The following is a 22870-nucleotide window of genomic DNA, read 5'->3' on the forward strand; positions in this document are numbered from 1 at the left end:
GCATGATGGGACTATGAAAGAACTATAACGAGTCTCTTTGAAGTGACATCAAAGAAGTGAAGGGTGGCACTGCTGCAGAGTTGAGATATTTTTTGTCTCCCTGATGGCAAGGGCAAAAATGGAAAGCCCGATAGGGACCCCTCTCAGCACCTGTTTTTATAGAACTGCCGGTTCTGAGCACCGGCAGGATCCGGTCCACTTAAAGCCCTCCCATTATGGGTCTAGTACTTCAGGTTCCATCATGCAAAGTGTTGTACTCCAAAGTGCTAGGGCTGGGCGAAGGTGTGACATATGACACGGCGCTCCTTGAGCTGGGGAAACGGAAATGAGTATTAGAACACACCTTAATTGCGGCACATGATTTACTGCACACACCAACATCTATGACATCACTCGTGCCCGATTGAGGTTAATTAGCATGCTGCCAGAAACGGCCACACAGGGGTGCAGTTGAAAACAGTTGAGTTCTCGTCTAGTTATTTCTGCCACAAAATATATTCACAGGTAGCGTGAAGAGAAGCACTACAATATTGGTGCAGGTAAACTCCGTGATTGTTGCAAGGGCTCGGATCTCGTGAGATAGGGTTGTGTTCATGGCACGTTTAAGTTCTGCAGGAGGTTTGCTGACTTGTAATTTTTCCTTATGTTTCACTATGTTCCTATTGTGAAGCGCTCCGACACCTTCGGGTAAAGTCTGCGCTATATAAAAACGCATAAATAAATAAATGAATGAATGAATGAATGTCCGGCCGAGGCTCTCTGCACCCATAGCGCCGTGCCTCCTCTTGTCACACACATCACCCCCCCACATGCACAGACTGACACCCACCCACCCAGCGCTCCAACATTCTGCGGTGCCCCTTGCTGTCAGACAGCTGCGGGCCTGGCTCCGGGCTCGTGTTTCCAGCCCCCCCTCACCCTGCGATGGGACACAAGGCGGCCTGTTTCACTAGTCTTGCACAATTAGGTCCTGTGCAGCCCCCCGACCCATTTTTCCCTCCCTCGCCTCTCCTCTCTCTCCGGTCCCCTCCGAGTGTTTTTTTCCGCACTTCCTGCTCCGAGCCGACGGCCGGCCTGCGCCAGCCCACACGGCGCTATTAGCAGTATTATTATCTGCAGCCGGCCGGCCAATCAGCGCGAGAGGGAAGCGGTGACATCATGGGCTAGGGAACAGCGAGGAGGCAGCGAGGCAGCATCCGCGCTGCTGCTGCTGATGCTCGCATTGGAGGTCGGGAGCCGGGCTCGGGCCAGAATGGGGGGCCTGTGGGTGGACTGAGCCGGGCAGGGAGGGGGCCACCGAGCGCGCGCACCGGGACTCGGGAGGGGCACGGATGGTGCAGTAATGCCACGGACGCCGGCAGGTAAATGCGTGACCTTTTTTTTTTTCTGCAGCCATGCTGTCAGTTTCTCATTGTGTGTGCTGCTTTTGCCTGTGGTGGGGGGTCGCCTGGTGCTGATTTTTGATGCTGTTCCTTGTGCATAGCATGTAACAGTCGTCAGAATTTGGTAGCATCGTTTTTTAATTTAAATTATTTTGTTCCCGGCTCCCCTGCTCTTCTTAAAGGTGGCATCACGGTCTCGTACCACTGCGGGTTGTTGTGACTGTACACATTCTCTGTATGTATGCTGGCTCACAGGGAGGCTTTCGCTGTCTGTATTCACTGATGTTGTAATTAACTGATGTATTTTATTGATACGAGATTGAGACATATATGTCGGTTTGTGTTCAGGGTCCCCCTAGTCTGAACAGAAATTTCAGTGCTTGCCCAGATGTTGTGTGCATGTCAAAGGGAGAACAGGCCACTCTCTGTTCCAGACATTATTCGCAGCAGCAGAACACATTTTCTGCAGAGGTTTTTTTTTAGTGGTAAGAATTTCCTGTAACCCTTTCGCTGCCAGCTAGCAGAGCCTTAACACAAACCTGTAACATATAAACCATATAATGTACAACTTCCTGGTTTTCTCAAGACCTAGTTAGCCGTTTGTGTTACCCCGTTCCCCAATTTAGATCCGCATGCGTTTATTTTCATTCGGGTTGCCCTTTATCCTTTTGTTTCTTCCACCCCAGAGCCCCGGTTTTTCCCCTCTTCCGGATCAAAACTGTGACACCTGCTCTTGCTGTCGCTTCATTGTGGGGACGCCTCAGCGGCTCTTTATGGAGATCCGCGTCTTTGTCCAAGCCTCGGAGGCAGGCTGCCTGGTGATGGAGTGCCTTTCTCCCCAGGCGTCTGCCTTCCGTGCTGGGGGGCGTTAACGAGCAAAGATGCACCATCCAGCTGACTGTGTGTGCGCCCCCAGCCCCCTACGCCGGCTTTTTTGTTTGATGGTGCGATGCTTCAAATATTTATTCGAAACATGTCCTCTTTGTATTTTCTGGAACTGGTTTACTTTATAGCCAGCCTATTCGTTTAATGAACATTGATTTTCTAGGCACTAGTTTAAGAAAATATGCTTTTTTTTAATGGTGGTGAAAGCTGCTGCCGCCAACATGCTTGCTGTTCTGATGTCCCTGTGCTGTGTTCAGACTGGCTTTAATACACTTTGAAGCACGGTATGAATTGGTTCCATAGGCAGTGCATGACAGTGTGCTATGACGTATTGTTGGAGCGGCGTTATTCAAACGAGGTCTCCGTGATATCTGTGTAACGCATTCAGCCGGTCCTTCCATTATTTGCTAGCGTTTTATTACTAAAAGAAACAAAACGACGAGTCCCAGAATGCAATGTTCTTGTAGCTAAAAGGCCGGGACTGCTCGTGAAGTGTTATGACATGATGTGCTTTGGCAGGGATGGGAGAGGTTGCATCTGTCTCGATTTCAAACTCGTGTTTCCATGCAAAGTTCAGAGCTAAACCCACCTCTCCGCCCCTGGAATTAGCTTATCCCTGCGTTCTGTTTGAGTGTTGTGAAGTGTTATTGGTGGAGTGGGGTGGAAGGAGCGCAGCTGGCGGAGAAGGCTTGTCGCTTCCCTTACCTGCTACGGACACATTTTGAAGGGGTTAACACTCCAGGGCTCTGGAAAGGCTTCCAGGTGACTCCAGGTCACCAGTGATGCATTGCACCAGTTCTGGGTTTTTCTTTTACACATTGTTATTTTTAGTGTGTGTGCATGGTTAACTGGACCAAACCAGGACTACAAGTCCCAAAATACATTATAGGTTAGAACACTGAGAAATACTTAAACTTGCCTCAGTAGTCTTATCGTCTGGTGCCATGCTCTTCAGCCCCTCTGCTGGTGTTTGTCAGGCTCAGTGGGCCATGGCATGGGCTTTCATTTGATAAGATGAAGTGAAAGTTAATTGGGAAATAGCTCCTGGTCTTTATCCATCACGCATTCTAGCCAAGAGCTATTGCTTAACAATCTAGTGCTTTCTGGGAGTTGTAGTCTCGGTTCACATTGAATAGTTGAACAATCCTGAAATGAATACCATGTGAATAGAAAGTTAGGACTGGGAAATATCTGGTTCCCCTGTAGCATACATGATCTTGTCCAGCTGTCGCGGGATGGGCTACCACGCCACTGCTGCTATGGGAAAACACTGGCTTGTTTCCAGTTCTGTCAGCCATTTATAAAAAGTCATTGGGACACTGAAGCTAGCAATACTGCGATGCACATGAAGCATAACAGCCATGTCTGGAAAATGTGCTCCATTAGACAATATCAACTTGTTCTCATCAGCACTGCATGTGTAATAGGAGAAGCAAAACAGCAGGGCTCAGAATGTGAAGGGATGTTGGCTCACAAACTAGGGCTAGCTAAAGTGGGGTGGTAGGGGTCACAGATGACAGCAGGGAATTTGACAGCTACATGCCCTCTAATTGGTATACACAGCGTCTTTGCTGCTAGCTTTACTTGAGAGGCCAATGAGTGAATGGGAACAAAGCCTAAAGTACTCCCTCCCACTCCCGGGTTGGAGTCATGCACTTGGACGGGAAGTTTAAAGAGAATTGTGGAGCTGATGGTGGAATGAACGTTTTTGGAGCTGTGTAGCAGCTGGTTTTTGTTAGCTCTGCATTTATACACATGACTGAAGAGTACTCACTGTGCATCTCAAGTAATTCATTTGTACGCAGAGTTCGGAACCATCCCAACATGCATGTATACTGCTGTAGCAAAACTGTGTCTCCTGCTTGAACACACTTTTCAAGGGAGCAAAAAGCAGCACGCAGAGGCCATATTTGTAAGAAAACTTTAAATGATCTGGGAGTCGGTCTGACATTAGCTGCCAGCCATTTAGCTATGTCAGTGCCTGTAGTTTGTCATGGGTTTTTAAAAATGTTATTGTTGGATGAGCTGTGAGGCCCATCCCCTCCATGTATAATAACATGTCGAGAAGCAAAACCGTTTTTTTGGCCTTAAAGCATTTTTTGGCAGTGAAGGGAACGGTTTTGTCTGTGGAGGTGAGCGGATTTCCAAAACTAACAGTGAAGATAGACGATGGATGAAGGGGGCTTACCCAGTGCTGTAACTGGCGGAAGAAATGTGAATGACAATACGATAGACCAATGGATGAAGGGGGCTGACCCGCTGCCCCTTGATGTAGTCTGTGAAAGAAATATGTGAATGACAGCCAATGGAAGATGGGGGCTGGCTGTAAGCTCCCACAAGTAAACATATTATCAATATAACTTTAGTAAAATCAAAAGGTCTTTGCCATTGCCAGAGTTAAAAGTTGTGTAATGCTTTTATAAAATCTGTTTCCCTATCATGCCGTGTCTAGCACTACTTTTTCCTCAAGTTTTTAGCTCATTTTGTATTTATCTCTGAATCTATCAATGCCGCAGTATAAAAGGTGTACCTCTTTATTCTGACTAAGACTGGTTCTTTATAACAAGCTCCCGTTTTAAGCTTATTTATTGTTGGCTGTTACTGATTACTTTTATGTTGTGAACATTTTTTATCTGTTTCCTGCGCTTAGTTGAAATCTATTACATCAAAAACTCGACATTTGTTTGAACTGTGTCTGTTAATGTTTTGATTTCACCATGTGCTGGTGCCCAATGGTTTGTAGTTGGTGGCATACCTGCCCTATGCTGTAACACTATGAGCCCATTCTCTTTGCCATTAGAACTTTGCATTCTGTGATTTGTTGTTCCACATACACCCCCTCCAGAATGCAATAGCTGCTGGTTAAAGGCGACCAGTAGCTCAAGCTAAAAGTACTTGTTAGAGAGGCAGTGCTTTTGTAAAGATAAACCCTAGATGTATGTACCTGGGTGAGGCATTTAAAGGGAAAACAATTGAATTGTAGTTCTTGAATTTTTAGTGTCTTCCATACATTTATCAAGTGTCCATTATTGTGGCTTATGCTTTCCTCCTCTGTTACCATTTTGCTGTCAAGCCTTTCTATTCTGTGACCTGTGATCTCGCACCTATAGCGGGAAATGTAATCCAAAATTACAATATGCAGAATCGCTGTCGTGTTTAAAAGCCTGAACTGACTGAGGGTGTCACACCTGGCTTGTCCCTTTCAGCATCGATGCTTGCATTATTGTAAGACCCACTTAATTTCTGTTGCTTTCTATGCCAGTGCATTCTTTCCAATGACGGGGCAAAGTGCAGGTTGCAGTGATGCTGGTTAACATATTAGGATCGAGTATCATCATTTTTGCCCTACCACTCTGTGATCTTGGACAGAAAAACGTGAATAATGGACTTGCTTGATTTCCTGTTTTGGGAATTCCTCGGCCTGGCGCCCATACATGGTTCATCTGTGCCATTACAGAAGGATCACACCATACGCCAGTTAGTTTGGTTCGGACCCTGAAGGAGCATAACGTGAACTCAAGCAAAACGCTGATGGAAAAATATTATCGCAGCAGGAGCAGTGGCACTGGGCTCCGAGAAAGTAGCTGAGTCAGGCTCCCAGATTTTCGTTGCCTTTTACTGCCCAAACAAGGGGTGGTCCAATTTTCTTGCTTGCATTTGGGCCCCATGGCTCCCTCGACCCTGGAACATGGATGTGTTTCGGTCTTGTTGGGTCTCATCGGCCCTAGATGCTAGAGTTTCTAGGTCCAGATAGGTTTGGGATCCAAGCCTGAGCAAAGTTCACCACCATGGGAACACCTGGCAATAACAAAGTGATGGATAAAAGTGTTGAAAGCAATTAAATCCGCTGGAAATCCCTGCGGGCATCATTTTCCTTCCTGTCTAGCTGTGTTATCTGGGACAAGTCATTGCATCTCCTGCTCATTCAGTTTCAGCTGTGAAGAGGCTTTGACATGGGCCTCCCATCTCTTGAGCTCTGTCATATCTATCATATAGTCTTACCTTGGACGTGCCTGAGTGAGTGAAATTTGTCAATGGGGGGTGCTCCATATAATCTCTCCCAATCACAAGGACAATTGAGTTGGTAGCCGAGATTTGGCCCTTCGGATGAATCAAAGATGTAGCACGTCTGCAGCCTGGGAGCGGGTTCCCACGCCATCTACCCATCTCCCTCCGGCAATACCCATGTCCCTGCATGATCAAGGCCCCAGGAGGTGCAGAGGCATCTGGGTGAAACTAATCCCTTCTGGAGATAACTGCTTATTATACTTTCTGTGAGTGTTTATCCTTTAAGTTGCACGTGACAAACCGATTTGTGATATACACTCCATAGGAATTATTTGTGAAGTATGCTGTTGTTTTGGTAGTATGGGACCATATTATCCTTTTTACAGACCTCTCCCCCCAGCCCACTTTTGCTCAGAAAGCACTTCCTCGTTCTAAAGGGGATTTTAAAGTCCTGAAAGTTCCGCATATCTGGCTGGGCCTAGTTTCCTTTCTGTCTCATTTTATGTCACAGAAACCCTGTGCATGTTTGATGTTTACACAGTTTCACTTTTGGCTGCAGGGTCTGTTTTTTTTTTTTTTCTTCTCCTCCTGGGGAGCCAGCCTTATGAGAACAGCGTTGGGAAGAACTGCTCCAACCTGTTTCCAGTTGCTGTGAGAGAGGTCGGTGATCCGTGCCTCTCACGGGCCTGCACCTGCCCGAAGCCTCGTTGCTCCTGACTCACAGGTGTCGCACTGATCGCTGTTCTTGGCCCCGGATCTACTTCCGGTATGCTTGTGGTCCGCTGGGGCGTGGCTCATGGGTCTCTCTACTTGGGTGGCGGCCCTGGTGGTGGTGCATTCTCAATATTGAGTTTCACTTGATGGACTGTGTGGCATTTTTTGTATTTGTTGATTTAAATTTGCCTGGGAGGGAGAGGTCCCTGATAACGACCCTAAGATCTGAAGATGTCCCATGACGGCAGCCACCAACTTTCCCAGGGCTTGTTTACAATCCGGCACGTGTATGTTTACATTTCCCATATATTTATGCAGGCCTGCATACTTTTTGGTTGAAAGCGAATGACAAGACTTTTTACACGATTCGCGCCTCAACTTAATCTCTCTTCCACAACTCTCAATGATAATTAGCATTTGTATGTTTTTTTCCTCGTTTTAGATTTGGCGTTAGCCAAGACCTTTTTTGTTTTTTATGGTATGGCTTGACAGAGCAGCTGTTGCCAGACAATTATGTGAGCATCACTAGAGAGGGGCTTTGACTCCGCCCACATGTTAAAAGCCAGGAGTACATGTTTTGATTTGGAAGATATCGTATGCTTCCACAAAAAAGTGCTTCCCTTCCACACAGCTGTGATCGTTTTATTTATCCAGGTGCCTGAGCTTGAACTTTCAGGGACAGACACATGACATCGTAATGCATTAAAAGTGTCTTGGGTAACTAAATATTTTATGGTGTTTCTTTCTCTGGCAGCAGCAGAGATGGGGGGAGGGCAGCCACCAGGAACATATTCCATATGTTGTTGAATTTTTGTGTGTTTTATTACAAATGGGTCGGAGGAGGAATGCAAGAATGAGTCAGTGGATGGGTGATTGGATGTATGAATGCAAATAGTAATCTATATGTGTGATGATCAATTTAGTGCTTAACATCAGTGAAACAAGAGGCACTTTCATTCATAAGCCAGCCCTATGGGCATTGCCAATGCTTGTACTAAAGTTATGTTTTTAATGCCTTCTAGGGACTTTCAGTGAGCCCTCTTCATCCATCGGTCTGTTATTTTGTCACTCAGATTTTATTCCTATCCATTACAGCATATACCATGGAAATATTGGTCTGCCACTTAGGCCACTGGCTAGCTTCACTGTGAGTGACCATGTTCTGAGCTTTCAAAAGGATCACACCACACTCAGTCGTTAGTTCCCTTATGTGTGCTTTTTGAGACCAAAAATATTTTTGCTTTTAGCCACTTTCTTTGAAGGCCCGCACCTTCCCCCAACAATAATGTTTTACAAAAACCATGACAACATCAGCACAAACATACTTTTTATTTCCTCTGCAAAAGGGCACTCTGAAATGGAGGTGGCTGCAACACTTGTGCCACGTTCTCCATCACAGACAAGCTGGCTAACATTGGAGTTTGATTCTGTGCTTAGTTGTTTTGTAGTCCAGATCCATTTGTATGTGTCACCAGTTATATGGGGTGGAGCTTCAGATGGGTCAAAATGAGCTGGTCCCCCAAACTTGCTCTTTTGACATCACATGGCTACTGATCTTGGAGAGAAGTGACTCTTGAATCAGGGTGTTACTCTCACTGATATTAGGGGTTGCTTATATTTTTTAACTGGTGAGAGTTAATTGTCCATTGACTTCTTTGAGGGCAGCACATCCCTGAAAGTTCAGTCGATTTATGTATTATACTATACATCTTTTCATAGCTTTTGGTGTGACTTGTGCGGCATTTCTCTAATGCCTTCAAACATGCTTCTTCTGGAAAAAACAGCTTACTGTATATCATGAAAATAGAAAAACTCAGTCTTTTCTTTACTGCAGTTTTTGATTTTGCCCAATTACATAGGAAAATAGGTTTCACTCTCGGTTTCTTGACCATGCAGTCAGTCCAGTGTCTGCTCCAATGTAGCAAAAGAGTGATATCGGGGGTGTATTGATGTTTACATTGCACAAACCTAGCAATCCGCAACAGAGCAATGTGCATGGTAAACTGGAGTTTGATCCGAGACGCGTTCACAATAAGCAGTGTTGGAGGGTTGCTCTGTAACATTGAGATGCAATGTTCTTCGAAGAGGTGAGGTATACCACGCAAGCCATCATGATGGATTATTTTAATTAGAATATCTTTTTGCCCCATGAGCTGCTTTTGATTCTTGAAAAAAAAACTGCTTATTGGTGTAAAGATTGCACCAGGTTTTGGGTGTCTTTTTTGACACTTCTATGCATTTAATCTTTGTCAGTCTGATTGCAGACAGACTTAGATGTTCTTTCTAGCCAATGGGAAGTTCAGTGTATACGACACAGCAGTTTGTTCTCCATTTCTCTTCGTTATCTATTTGACACCTCTCGAATTGTCATGTTGTTACTATTTTATGAACCTGTAATTCTTAGGTGGAGATAACTTGTTCAAGCCATTTGCAGCATATAAAGCCCTGTTAGCAGGTTGTTAGGACTCTACATTGAGAAGACAAAAGTTGGCCAGCGGACTGTCTGGATGTTTGTCTCAGTGCTGCCTCTCTAGCCTTACTTGGTTGTTGGCGACCGAATTTATGTCTTAATGTAGGCATGCCTCAGAATGATCAATTTCCAGTGATTTTCACATCTTCTGGAGGGATTGGAAATTTAAGTTCATGTCCTATATTGCCGGAGGGATTGGAAATTTAAATTAATGTCCTATATTGCTGGAGGGATTGGACATTTAAATTAATGTGCTATATTGCTGGAGTCCACTTGGTACTGACAGGACCGTGTCCTACAACTTTGGATGGGCCAGGGTCATGTTCCACTTTGAACGCAATGCTGTAATGAAGATATCGCTCTCTTCTCAGTTCTGTTAATCTCGTCAACATGTTGGCACCAGATAACTGATCTTTTGGAGTTGCCAATAGGTAAATTAATTAACAACTCTCACTGTTTTTGTCTCACTGGGTCACATTACGTGTAACACATTCTAGGCCAATTAGAAGAAGAGATCTGTTTGCCACTGACCATATGCCCCTGGGTAGAAGTCTGCCCCCTATATGTACCAGACCTGACATTATTTAAGCCCAAATTTGATCACAGCTGGGCTTTTCTGCCGGCAAGGCTCCCCATCAAACTGTTGAGCGTGATCACTCCAGTGGACACTTTTCAGCTACCCTGTTGGCGCCATGTCAATTCCTCATTCCTTCCTTGGACATCTTCCTCGATACAATTCCAGCATCCTCTCCGGGCCCATTTCACACTTTAGTACTGGACACATCCACTCTGGTTCTCTGATAAGAGCAGGGCTACTATTGCTATGCTCTATTGAAAGCAGGAAATGTGTGTTTTTATGTCACCTCTCACATAGAAAGCCATATATGGCTCGTGATCCATTTGTGCTGGAGTCTTCAAGAGAGCAAGGCCACAGTTCTATTATCTCTTGCTGCTGGAGCTCAGATGACCTTGGCATTACAAAATGCAGTTCCAGACTCGCTTTGGGTCCCTGACATCTCTTTTTCTCTTCACTTATAAATAGGGCTTCCGGTTTTATATTATTTATATATTTTTCATTTACGTCTGTATTTATCAATATATATTTTTTGCTAATTTTACCTGTATTTATCCACATTTATTTTAGGTTTTGTAGAAAAAGAAGCTGAGATGTGTATAGTTTTGCATTTATTTAAACAGTTAATGTGCTCTTGTGCCTGAATGCCTGACATGTTTCAATGATGGATACACACTCGGATGGTAAAATATGGGCTCGTAAGAAAATATGTATGTTTTATTATCAAGGTTGTGCAAATCTACTGCTGTTTAAGGCTCTTTACTAAAAATCCCTAATTTTTTTTAATCCCCTTGCCTGTCATACTGCACAGCTATTCGCCTGGCAGTCATGATTGACAGCATTTAGAATCACTCAAAAACAACCCAATTTCCGTTTTTATCTACATTTAAAAATAAACACTGTTGGACTTGGCCCCTTTTCCCTCCAAATTTTTCCAGTTTCACCCCCCCCCCCCTGTTTAGGATGTCTCCCCCATGGTAAAGAACACTGTATAGGCCATCTGTGGTTTGAGTTGCCCTTTTTAATATGAAAATGTAATGCAATGGTGTGTGCACTTATTAACCCCCCTTGTGGAAATGCACTCTGGTGAAATGCTGTACTTAAAATGGATGCTATGGCTATGTGTTGTGCCACCTGACTGCAGTAGGTTAGCAGACTAGATGTACCCAGCCATCCCTGCTTTTGGAAGGAAAGCCTGGCATCCAGGGCGCTCTACTCCTCCCCCTGAGCCAGTTAGAACTAGTTCGCCAGAGAATTCTAGAAGGCTCTGACACTGCCTGGAAGGTGGGGTGAGGGGCATATAAATAAGGGGGATGTGCCACCATGTGCTGAGATAGAGCAGGGACAGGAACGTGAGGGGACCTGCTGCCAGGGGATACCGCCACTTGGGCCTGTGTGCTGGACTCTGCACCTAACTAGAACCCCTCTACTGTCCCCAGGGCTAGTGGTAGCCCCACTGCAGGAGTTCAGGCTGCTGTGTAGGAGGAGGGCCACGCTACAGTGGGGGATGGTGAAAGCCTACTGCCCTGTTTCGATGAGTTCCCACTAACTGCTGACAGGGCCTAGTAGTGCCTGCTGCTCTGTTCCCTGGCCCCTAAAGGAGGAGCGCCATCCAAGGTCCCTGAGCTGCTGGGACCCTGCGCCACGCAAGCACTGCGCCTAAAAAAAAGCCCTGAAGCGGAGGAGAGCGCCATATTGGGGCTGGACTGGACCTCCCTGCCCCCAGGAGGTAAGGAGCGTTTCCCTGGGGCTTGCTACTGGGACTGTCTGCCCCCCTAAGCGTTATAATCTTAAAGCGCTGTGCAGACGCTGTTGCCCTTGAAGCGCTGCCTGTCGGGGCTGGGAAGAAGTACTGCCTGTCGAGCGCTTTACTGCCAGGGCCTGCGAGAAGCGCTGTGCCCCAGTGAGCGTTGTGCCTCCAAACGCTGTGGCTCTAGAGGCTATTGTTGCCCCAAAGCGCTGTGTGCTGGAAAGTGCTGTGACCCCCTAAGTGCTGAAGAAGTGGGTCAAGGAGGATGGTTTTATGTTGAGGCGCCCCGGGTGCTGCCTCCCAACATTTCTGGCAAAGCGGGTGCCTACCCCGCATGTGGCGTGATTAATTAACCCTGCGGGTGCCCACCCGCATCATTGCCGCCTGGAGCTCACCGCCGCGGCCCCCCTGCGCCGACCAAGGAGAGGCACTGTGTCTGGCATCACCGCCGCGACTGCGGGGTCGCTGACGAGGAAGTGCGGCCTCGGCCGACCCGCTGTATGTCCCCGGGTTGGCCCCGGAGGAGATTGTGCCGTCTGCGCTACACCGCCGAGGACCCCGAAGCGTGGGGAGGGCCGCCGCGGTATTGCTGGAAGTGGCATTGACCGCGCCCCCGTCTTGCCGCGCACCTGTTGGCTGTGGTGCCCGCCCCCCCTGGAGATTGGGTAAGGCGGGAGTTACTCCCTCCCCCCCGAAGTCCCGCCCCACAAAGGCAGGAGCAAGCCGAGTAAGCCCCATTTGCGGCAGGGGGCTGGAGGGTGTCCCCCCTGCCAGTCGCTGCCCCGCGCTGGGCCATCGTTGGAAAGGAGGCGGGCCCCGTGAGGCTACCAGGAGGGCGAGCTAAGCCCCAGAGGCCGGACCGCTTGAGGAACAGGATCGGTGCCTGAGGACTCGCCCAGGGAAGACGGACGAGGCAGAAGAAGAGCCCCAGAACAGCCGGTGAGTGGAGCTGTGTGGGGGACTGCCTGAGACCCAAGAGGAGCCCCGGTGGTCTGCCAGGAAGTAAAGAAGACCTGGAGGAGCCCGGTGAGTGGGGGGCTCAACTGTGAGTGGGTTGGGGGCGTGTCGGGGTATATGGTCGGTGCCTGCCCCCGAGGACCAGACTGACTTTCCAGGTGCCCCGTCTGGCAGCGGGAGCCTGCAACGTTGGGCCCCAGCGGAGTCAGGGGCCCCAGCAGACTTTGCCAGCTGGAGAGGTCCATTATCCCCCGGACAGAGGGCCGCAGGTATAGGGCCCCCGGTATCTAAGCCCATAGGACTCTCTAAAGGGTTGTTGATGCCCCTGATGTGGGTGCCAATGAGGTTGCAAAGGTATATGCGCCCATGTTAAATGTGTCTATGCCCCAATGACTCAGATTGAGGTCCCAGGGTTTGATGCCTCATCCACTGAAACTTATGTTCCCAGGTGTACAGCGAGTGATGTCCGAATGCATATGTGCTGATACTGTCTATGCCGCCAGGCTCTCACTGGATAGGCCTAGGCCTGTACAAGGAATGTTTTATCTTGAAAGGGATCTAGGAAATGTTTTATAATGCAACCCGGTTACTGCACCATGTTGAGGACCTATGAAATACTGTCTGATTGAACCACTGCTTTATTGATCCTACTGAGGCCCCACGTTGATATGGTTGGGTCCATAGTGAATTGTATGCCTAATGCTTTATTTGAAGGTGTACTTACCTGCCTTTAGGTTATGCCCATGGTGTTTCGGCCATGGTTATGCGCACAGTGTTAGCGGCCCAATGAGTTCATGCTAACTGAGAATGCTTTATGATTTTCTATTTCAGTATTGACCCAAATGGACTTACCTTTTTCTTGCTTTTCCCATTTCCCCTGTAAATAATCCCCCTGGTATACATTGCCCTGGCGCCCGTTGGCGCCCCACTGTGATTACTGTGATTTCTGTTGCAGGTTGGAGACAATACATGAGTTATTCTTTTTCATCCAAATTGGTGTTGTGTCTCTTTTTGTGCTGTGCCTCGTGTGTCGTCTGTGGGTACTGCGTGGATGCTTCACACATGTCCTGAGGAGTTTGGCCTACCCGCTCTGTACCATGCTACCCCCGTAGAATTGGTGACCCCATTTTTAACAAACAGTCAGAAAAATAAACTATTTTCTGTCTATATTTATCTGTAAAAACGGAAAACAGGAAGCCTAACTTATAAAGTGAGACTTCTCACTCACATACTACATAAGCCATTTTAATGAATCACAAGTTTTTTTCTCACTGTGAATGTTTCTTGGCACTTTATGACTGGTCTGTACATCTAATGGGACACTTTAATGGAAATAAAGCACAACCGACTAGGCCATTCCAGAGTTCTGCTTCTTTACTAATAAAGAAGGGAGTTATTAGAAGATTGTCTTTTTTCACAACTAAACTACTCGATGGCAGTGATGACACAGCTTCTAGGTGGCATGCACTTCTGGGCTGTTGTTTTTCCCCTTTTGGCAGCAGGCTGTCCCAGAATGTGCCTAGTTTATACCGGTGCAGACGATTGGGACTGTGTTTTATATGCCTGTCTCTGTACCTTCCACCTTTTTGTCACTTGTTGCTCATAGGTAGCAATTCACTGTAAGGTAGGCCCAAGTATCCCTCTACTTTACCAGTCCTTCGAGTCGGGGAGTCCCTGCATTAAGAATCCCACTACCAATCTCCTCCCCTAAAGAGGTGGCCATCCAGGCGCGCCTTAGATTTGTGCAACTTAAAATCCTGCATAGAGTGTATGTGACTGGTCCCCGTTTGGTACATATGGGCTTTTCTGTGGATGGTTTGTGTCGGCGTGGATGCGGTCTCCTGGGCACCTTTTTACATATCGTTTGGGAGTGCCCTGAGATAGTGCGATTCTGGACCAGTGTGCACGAGGTGATGAGTGAGGTTACGGGGGTGCGATCGATGCCGGAGGCTAGGAGATGCTTGCTGAATGTATGGGAACCGAACGATTACTCCGTATCGCAGCTTCGATGGGTGACCTTGGGCAATATGATCGCCAAAAGAGACATTGCGCAACTGTGGGGTGCTCAGGGACCACCCGGGATTCGGAAATGGAAACAAAACATGGACTGGTGCATGTTCAGGGAAAAAACTGTTTATATTTCCCGGGGTACCCCACGAAAATGGGGGAAGATATGGACTCAGTGGAACACTTACCGTGGCGATATATGTACCCCCCCTCTCCCTGGTCCAGATGTTGCACCTACGTCCCCGTAACCCGAGGGTTCCTCCACCTTTTACTGTGTATTGGATACATTTTGTTCCTTCTGCCCCACCCCCCATGCTGGACTCTTTCTTGATGGAAAATACGCTCATTGGTTGACCTTCCCGCTCCCACACCATGTAATGCAACGTTGTTTATACTGCTGTCTTCTCTTTTTCTTTGTTCCTTGCAAGTTGTTTGTGTCTGTATTTATAAAATTAATTAGAAGTTTCAAAAAAAAAAAGAATCCCACTACCTAAGCTAGGGCTCTAATGAACTACGAATTGAAACTTTGTATCGGTATTAACTGCTTTATGATATCAATGAGATTAAGTGCTTTTCAAATAGTCTAATTATTTAGAACGCCATTTTGAACAAAAAAAACAGCTGTAAAAAATTGTTTTAAAAAAAGACCAGGGCATCTCCACACAGTTGTGACAAACACTCTCTTTCCTCGTGATACCATTTCGCCGCCACTGACTTCAAATATTTACTTTCCCTTTTCCAGGCAAGTAAATACTTCATTAAAATTAACGTTTCTTGATGTGGGGCAAGATGAATGTCTCCGAACTATTTAAAGCAATTTGGCAAAGATAGCAAGTGGAACCATATGATATTGTTTATTTTTAACAATTGTTTTATCATATTTTTGACTTATTCTTAAAAACATTTCCATTCCATTCCAAAAAGCTTTAGTTCGGTTAGATATAACCATAAAAGCACATACATGTAAAACAGTACATATTCATGATAAAACAGTAATTCCAAATAATCAATTTTCATAATTTTAAAATCAGAAATACATTTCCTCACAATCTATTTGCTTTAAGATTCATCAACACTACAAAATATCAGAAATGGGAAGTAAAATTTGAGTTTTTTTTTTTTTTTTTAATTTAAATTAGGTCTAAAAGCAATTTGAAATTGACGAGTTCCTAAATAGATGTGGTTATTTTGTTATCGTATATATACGATTATATTTTAATCAAAAATGCATAGCCAGATTTTATTAAATCCTACATATTTTAAACTTCACAATGGTAGCAAAATCAATAAAGCCCATTGGAGTTCCTATAATCTAGAGTTGTGTGTTTTTTTTTTTTTTTTGTTTTTTTTATTAATACGCTATTGTTTGGGACAGACTAGCTGATTTGCAAATTCGAATTATTATTTCAGAAGGTGCTGTGTATAAGTATAATTAGGTCTTGCCTACTAGACAGTAGATGTGCTGTATGTTGCAAGACATATTGGTAGCTTGCAGTGAACATACAGCCTGCCCTTTGCTTACCATTGATTGGCTTTACTGTGACTCATTTACTTGCTTTTTCTTTGTCCGCTTGTGTGGGCTTTCCTTTCTTGTGTATTCCCTCCCTTGAAGCATGGCCAATTTACGTGTGCCCTTCCACTGCTCGCTTTCTTAACACTACTTTTTGTCTAAGCACATTTCACGAGAGTGCATGTGCTTTCCAGCTGTCTCTCTTGTGTACTTTGTCAAGGCTTCAACGACTCTGCCCTATCGAAAACCTGCCTTTCCTCTCCAAAATCACTGAAAGATGTGTAGCGGAACAACTTACACAACACATAAAGGACAATAATCTTCTGGACGAATTTCAAACCGGCTTCAGTCAAAGCTGCAGCACTGAAACTACATTGTTACAGGTTGTCAACGATGCCCTTTGAGTATTAGACTCAGCCCCTGCCTCCTGATCCTTCTCGACCTCTCTTCAGTCTTCGACACTAAACCATCACATATTTCCGAACACATTAAAACATAGAATGGGATTTGAAGTACTAGGTCTCAAATGGTTTAAATCTTACCTCACGGGGAGATTTCAGATGGTTAAAATTGAAAACTATCTCTCGACTCCAAGGGCTGAAGATCAAGGTGTCTCAAGGTTCTATTTTTGCTCCGACCCTATTTAATCTCTACATCGAACCACTTAGAGCCCTATTAAAAGAAGCTGGGAACCTTTACCCACTATATGCTGATGACCCCAAAGTCTACCTCAAGGTATCCTCCGCACATGACCTCTTGTTTCACGCCGCCACGCTTCACTCCATTCAAGAATGGATGTCCTCTTATCACCTAAAACTTAATCCCTCTCAAACTGAATTCCTTCTTATCTCGACCTCAAACTCTCCACCTTCTATTCAATCTTGGATGAATAATCTAAACATCCTCCACAGCAAACCCACCATCGTTGACCGTGCCAAATCCCTAGGTGTCATCCCGGACCAAAGATGCCACCTCAAATCAACACCATGGCCAAGAATGCACGTTTCCAACTACGACTTCTCTGGGGGTATTCAACGTTGCATTCCTGAACAAGGTCTGAAAACTCTTATCCAATCTTTGGTACTCTCCAGAAAAGATTACTGCAATTATCTTCTTGTAGGCCTCCCCATGTCCTAGTTATCCCCTTTAAAATCCATCCTCCACTCAGCTGCGCCCTTTGACTATGGGCCCAAAACAAATGGTCCTATCACTCCTCTGTTGACAACTCTTCACTGGTTTCCTATTGAAGCCAGGACCATCTATAGGACTGCTTGCCTCACCATTCATACCTCTACTCTTCGCTACCTGCAAACAAACTCCAGTTATCAGGGGGCTCTAGACCCTCACGAAATACTGAGAATCTGCTGCTTGAACCTTCAAAAGAGAGACTCATGGCCCAGTCGTTCTCAGGCAATTCAACTAGAATTTGGAACTCGCGGCCTTAACCTTCGCACCACCACCTCTTTCTGGATCTTCATATCGGAACTCCGAACTCTTCTCTTCCAAAGACATTTTTCCCAATAATCCACCTCTCCAAGCTCCCACCAGGCATACGCCCTGCCTTAATGGCAGGAACCTGGCTGTTTCACAACACTTGAATGCACCCTTACTCTGTGACCCAACGGAACATAAGGCTTCTTATAACTAAGTTTGTAAACTATGCTGTGTATCAACTTGCAATCTCTGTAAATGTTTTTATTTCTTTGTATAACCTTCTAAACATGTTACCTGTAATTTGTAATCTGGTAAATATGTATTTTTCACCCTGAGTAACGGTAGTAGCCACAGGTTTGTCCCCCCACTACCTTGTTACTCTCAGCATTCTCATGTAACATTCCTTGCTCTGATACCTCTGGTAATGTAAGCACTATATAAAATCGCATAAGTAAATAAAGGTGATTTCGGCCATCTATTAATTTCCAAAACACCCAGACCCTGTCTGTGCAGAGAATCCACGCATTGCTCTTTGGTGAACATGAAAGCATTGCTGGTTGGTGAACATGCAAGCATTGCTGGTTGGTGAACATGCAAGCATTGCTGGTTGGTGAACATGCAAGCATTGCTCTTTGGTGAACATGAAAGCATTGCTGGTTGGTGAACATGCAAGCATTGCTGGTTGGTGAACATGCAAGCATTGCTCTTTGGTGAACATGAAAGCATTGCTGGTTGGTGAACATGCAAGCATTGCTGGTTGGTGAACATGCAAGCATTGCTCTTTGGTGAACATGCAAGCATTGCTGGGTGGTGAACATGCAAGCATTGCTGGGTGGTGAACATGCAAGCATTGCTCTTTGGTGAACATGCAGGCATTGCTGGTTGGTGAACATGCAAGCATTGCTGGTTGGTGAACATGCAAGCATTGCTCTTTGGTGAACATGCAGGCATTGCTGGGTGGTGAACATGCAAGCATTGCTGGGTGGTGAACATGCAAGCATTGCTGGGTGGTGAACATGCAAGCATTGCTGGGTGGTGAACATGCAAGCATTGCTCTTTGGTGAACATGAAAGCATTGCTGGTTGGTGAACATGCAAGCATTGCTGGTTGGTGAACATGCAAGCATTGCTGGTTGGTGAACATGCAAGCATTGCTGGTTGGTGAACATGCAAGCATTGCTGGTTGGTGAACATGCAAGCATTGCTCTTTGGTGAACATGAAAGCATTGCTGGTTGGTGAACATGCAAGCATTGCTGGTTGGTGAACATGCAAGCATTGCTGGTTGGTGAACATGCAAGCATTGCTCTTTGGTGAACATGCAAGCATTGCTCTTTGGTGAACATGCAAGCATTGCTCTTTGGTGAACATGCAAGCATTGCTGGGTGGTGAACATGCAAGCATTGCTCTTTGGTGAACATGCAGGCATTGCTGGTTGGTGAACATGCAAGCATTGCTGGTTGGTGAACATGCAAGCATTGCTCTTTGGTGAACATGCAGGCATTGCTGGGTGGTGAACATGCAAGCATTGCTGGGTGGTGAACATGCAAGCATTGCTCTTTGGTGAACATGCAGGCATTGCTGGGTGGTGAACATGCAAGCATTGCTGGGTGGTGAACATGCAAGCATTGCTCTTTGGTGAACATGAAAGCATTGCTGGTTGGTGAACATGCAAGCATTGCTGGTTGGTGAACATGCAAGCATTGCTCTTTGGTGAACATGAAAGCATTGCTGGTTGGTGAACATGCAAGCATTGCTGGTTGGTGAACATGCAAGCATTGCTGGTTGGTGAACATGCAAGCATTGCTCTTTGGTGAACATGCAGGCATTGCTCTTTGGTGAACATGCAGGCATTGCTGGGTGGTGAACATGCAAGCATTGCTGGGTGGTGAACATGCAAGCATTGCTCTTTGGTGAACATGCAAGCATTGCTTTTTGGTGAACATGCAGGCATTGCTGGTTGGTGAACATGCAGGCATTGCTGGTTGGTGAACATGCAGGCATTGCTGGTTGGTGAACATGCAGGCATTGCTGGTTGGTGAACATGCAGGCATTGCTGGTTGGTGAACATGCAGGCATTGCTGGTTGGTGAACATGCAGGCATTGCTGGGTGGTGAACATGCAGGCATTGCTGGGTGGTGAACATGCAGGCATTGCTGGGTGGTGAACATGCAGGCATTGCTGGGTGGTGAACATGCAGGCATTGCTGGGTGGTGAACATGCAGGCATTGCTGGGTGGTGAACATGCAGGCATTGCTGGGTGGTGAACATGCAGGCATTGCTGGTTGGTGAGCATGCAGGCATTGCTGGTTGGTGAGCATGCAGGCATTGCTGGTTGGTGAGCATGCAGGCATTGCTGGTTGGTGAGCATGCAGGCATTGCTGGTTGGTGAGCATGCAGGCATTGCTCTTTGGTGAACATGCAAGCATTGCTCTTTGGTACACATGCAGGCATTGCTGGTTGGTGAACATGCAGGCATTGCTGGTTGGTGAACATGCAGGCATTGCTGGTTGGTGAACATGCAGGCATCGCTGGTTGGTGAACATGCAGGCATCGCTGGTTGGTGAACATGCAGGCATTGCTGGTTGGTGAACATGCTGCAGGCATTGCTGGTTGGTGAACATGCAGGCATTGCTCTTTGGTGAACATGCAAGCATTGCTCTTTGGTACACATGCAGGCATTGCTCTTTGGTACACATGCAGGCATTGCTGGTTGGTGAACATGCAGGCATCGCTGGGTGGTGAACATGCAGGCATCGCTGGGTGGTGAACATGCAGGCATCGCTGGGTGGTGAACATGCAAGCATTGCTGGGTGGTGAACATGCAAGCATTGCTCTTTGGTACACATGCAAGCATTGTTGGTTGGTGAACATGCAGGCATTGCTGGTTGGTGAACATGCAGGCATTGCTGGTTGGTGAACATGCAGGCATTGCTGGGTGGTGAACATGCAAGCATTGCTGGGTGGTGAACATGCAAGCATTGCTCTTTGGTGAACATGCAGGCATTGCTGGGTGGTGAACATGCAAGCATTGCTGGGTGGTGAACATGCAAGCATTGCTCTTTGGTGAACATGAAAGCATTGCTGGTTGGTGAACATGCAAGCATTGCTGGTTGGTGAACATGCAAGCATTGCTCTTTGGTGAACATGCAGGCATTGCTGGGTGGTGAACATGCAGGCATTGCTGGTTGGTGAACATGCTGCAGGCATTGCTGGTTGGTGAACATGCAGGCATTGCTCTTTGGTGAACATGCAAGCATTGCTCTTTGGTACACATGCAGGCATTGCTGGTTGGTGAACATGCAGGCATCGCTGGTTGGTGAACATGCAGGCATTGCTGGTTGGTGAACATGCTGCAGGCATTGCTGGTTAGTGAACATGCTGCAGGCATTGCTGGTTGGTGAACATGCAGGCATTGCTCTTTGGTGAACATGCAAGCATTGCTCTTTGGTACACATGCAAGCATTGTTGGTTGGTGAACATGCAGGCATTGCTGGTTGGTGAACATGCAGGCATTGCTGGGTGGTGAACATGCAGGCATTGCTGGGTGGTGAACATGCAGGCATCGCTGGGTGGTGAACATGCAGGCATCGCTGGGTGGTGAACATGCAGGCATCGCTGGGTGGTGAACATGCAGGCATCGCTGGGTGGTGAACATGCAGGCATCGCTGGGTGGTGAACATGCAGGCATCGCTGGGTGGTGAACATGCAGGCATCGCTGGGTGGTGAACATGCAAGCATTGCTCTTTGGTACACATGCAAGCATTGTTGGTTGGTGAACATGCAGGCATTGCTGGTTGGTGAACATGCAGGCATTGCTGGTTGGTGAACATGCAAGCATTGCTGGTTGGTGAACATGCAAGCATTGCTGGTTGGTGAACATGCAAGCATTGCTGGTTGGTGAACATGCAAGCATTGCTCTTTGGTGAACATGCAAGCATTGCTCTTTGGTGAACATGCAGGCATTGCTGGGTGGTGAACATGCAAGCATTGCTGGGTGGTGAACATGCAAGCATTGCTCTTTGGTGAACATGCAGGCATTGCTGGGTGGTGAACATGCAAGCATTGCTGGGTGGTGAACATGCAAGCATTGCTCTTTGGTGAACATGCAGGCATTGCTGGTTGGTGAACATGCTGCAGGCATTGCTCTTTGGTGAACATGCAGGCATTGCTGGTTGGTGAACATGCAGGCATTGCTGGTTGGTGAACATGCAGGCATTGCTGGTTGGTGAACATGCAGGCATTGCTGGTTGGTGAACATGCAGGCATTGCTGGTTGGTGAACATGCAGGCATCGCTGGTTGGTGAACATGCAGGCATCGCTGGTTGGTGAACATGCAGGCATCGCTGGTTGGTGAACATGCAGGCATCGCTGGTTGGTGAACATGCTGCAGGCATCGCTGGTTGGTGAACATGCTGCAGGCATCGCTGGTTGGTGAACATGCTGCAGGCATCGCTGGTTGGTGAACATGCAGGCATTGCTGGTTGGTGAACATGCAGGCATTGCTGGTTGGTGAACATGCAAGCATTGATTGCTGCAAAGCCTTGACTGAAAACTTCCCGAGTTACCCCCCCTGCGCGCTTGAAAAGCGGCCCCATCTGCCAGGCGTGTCATTGGCTTGTTGGTGGAATAGACCAGCGGGGGCTTTCACAGCACATCAGCGCGGCTCTTCTTTCGGCCTCTGGTTTAGTTCCACTTCTTGGAAAGGGTTTGCTTTCAGCAGTGGAATTCAAAACAAAAAGACGCGCCAAACTGCAGTCCGCTACTCTGAACGCATGGTCGCCACTTGCCCAGTGCCCGCGTGACCCGCACCTTTCTTGGCACACGCAATGGGATGTGGTGCACCTGAGCAGTAGTCTTTCGTGAACATATAGCGTGACGTTGACCCTACACCGTGCCGGTTCATGGTTCCTGCGTGAGATCTCAGAGCATGCTTGTGCCACCGGGAACGCTTGCCTTCTTTTCTCGCGTTATTTCAGCAGGAATTCGCCCAGGCCTCTGTCCAGCGGATTAGTTAACGTTTTTTGCTGTTTTACACCCACTGGTGTCTGTATTGACACCCAACCAACCTCCTTGGACTAAACCTTCCATAGTCTGGAAGGGAAGCTTCGTCTCGTGGCGCCTACCTACCCCATGTGTTTTGTTGTTTTTTGAGGGGGAGGGAGGAGGAGGGGGCACACCT

At 46.9% G+C, this 22870-nt stretch overlaps 1 protein-coding gene across 2 annotated transcripts in view; it reads left to right on the plus strand.

Moving 5' to 3' along the window:
• The first annotated feature begins 1155 nt into the window (after nt 1-1155).
• The window catches only part of PAK3 (p21 (RAC1) activated kinase 3), a 357271-nt gene continuing 335556 nt past the window's right edge, over nt 1156-22870 (plus strand). The window contains exon 1 of one of the 2 annotated variants that reach the window (XM_078688801.1): nt 1156-1361. The gene's annotated coding sequence lies outside the window, so the exon portion shown is untranslated. Of the gene's footprint in view, nt 1362-6955; nt 7042-22870 lie in introns of those variants that run through there. The other variant, XM_078688802.1, reaches the window with a different exon arrangement.

The sequence above is a fragment of the Lissotriton helveticus genome, chromosome 4_1 (genome assembly GCF_964261635.1).
Source record: "Lissotriton helveticus chromosome 4_1, aLisHel1.1, whole genome shotgun sequence".
NCBI lineage: Eukaryota > Metazoa > Chordata > Amphibia > Caudata > Salamandridae > Lissotriton > Lissotriton helveticus.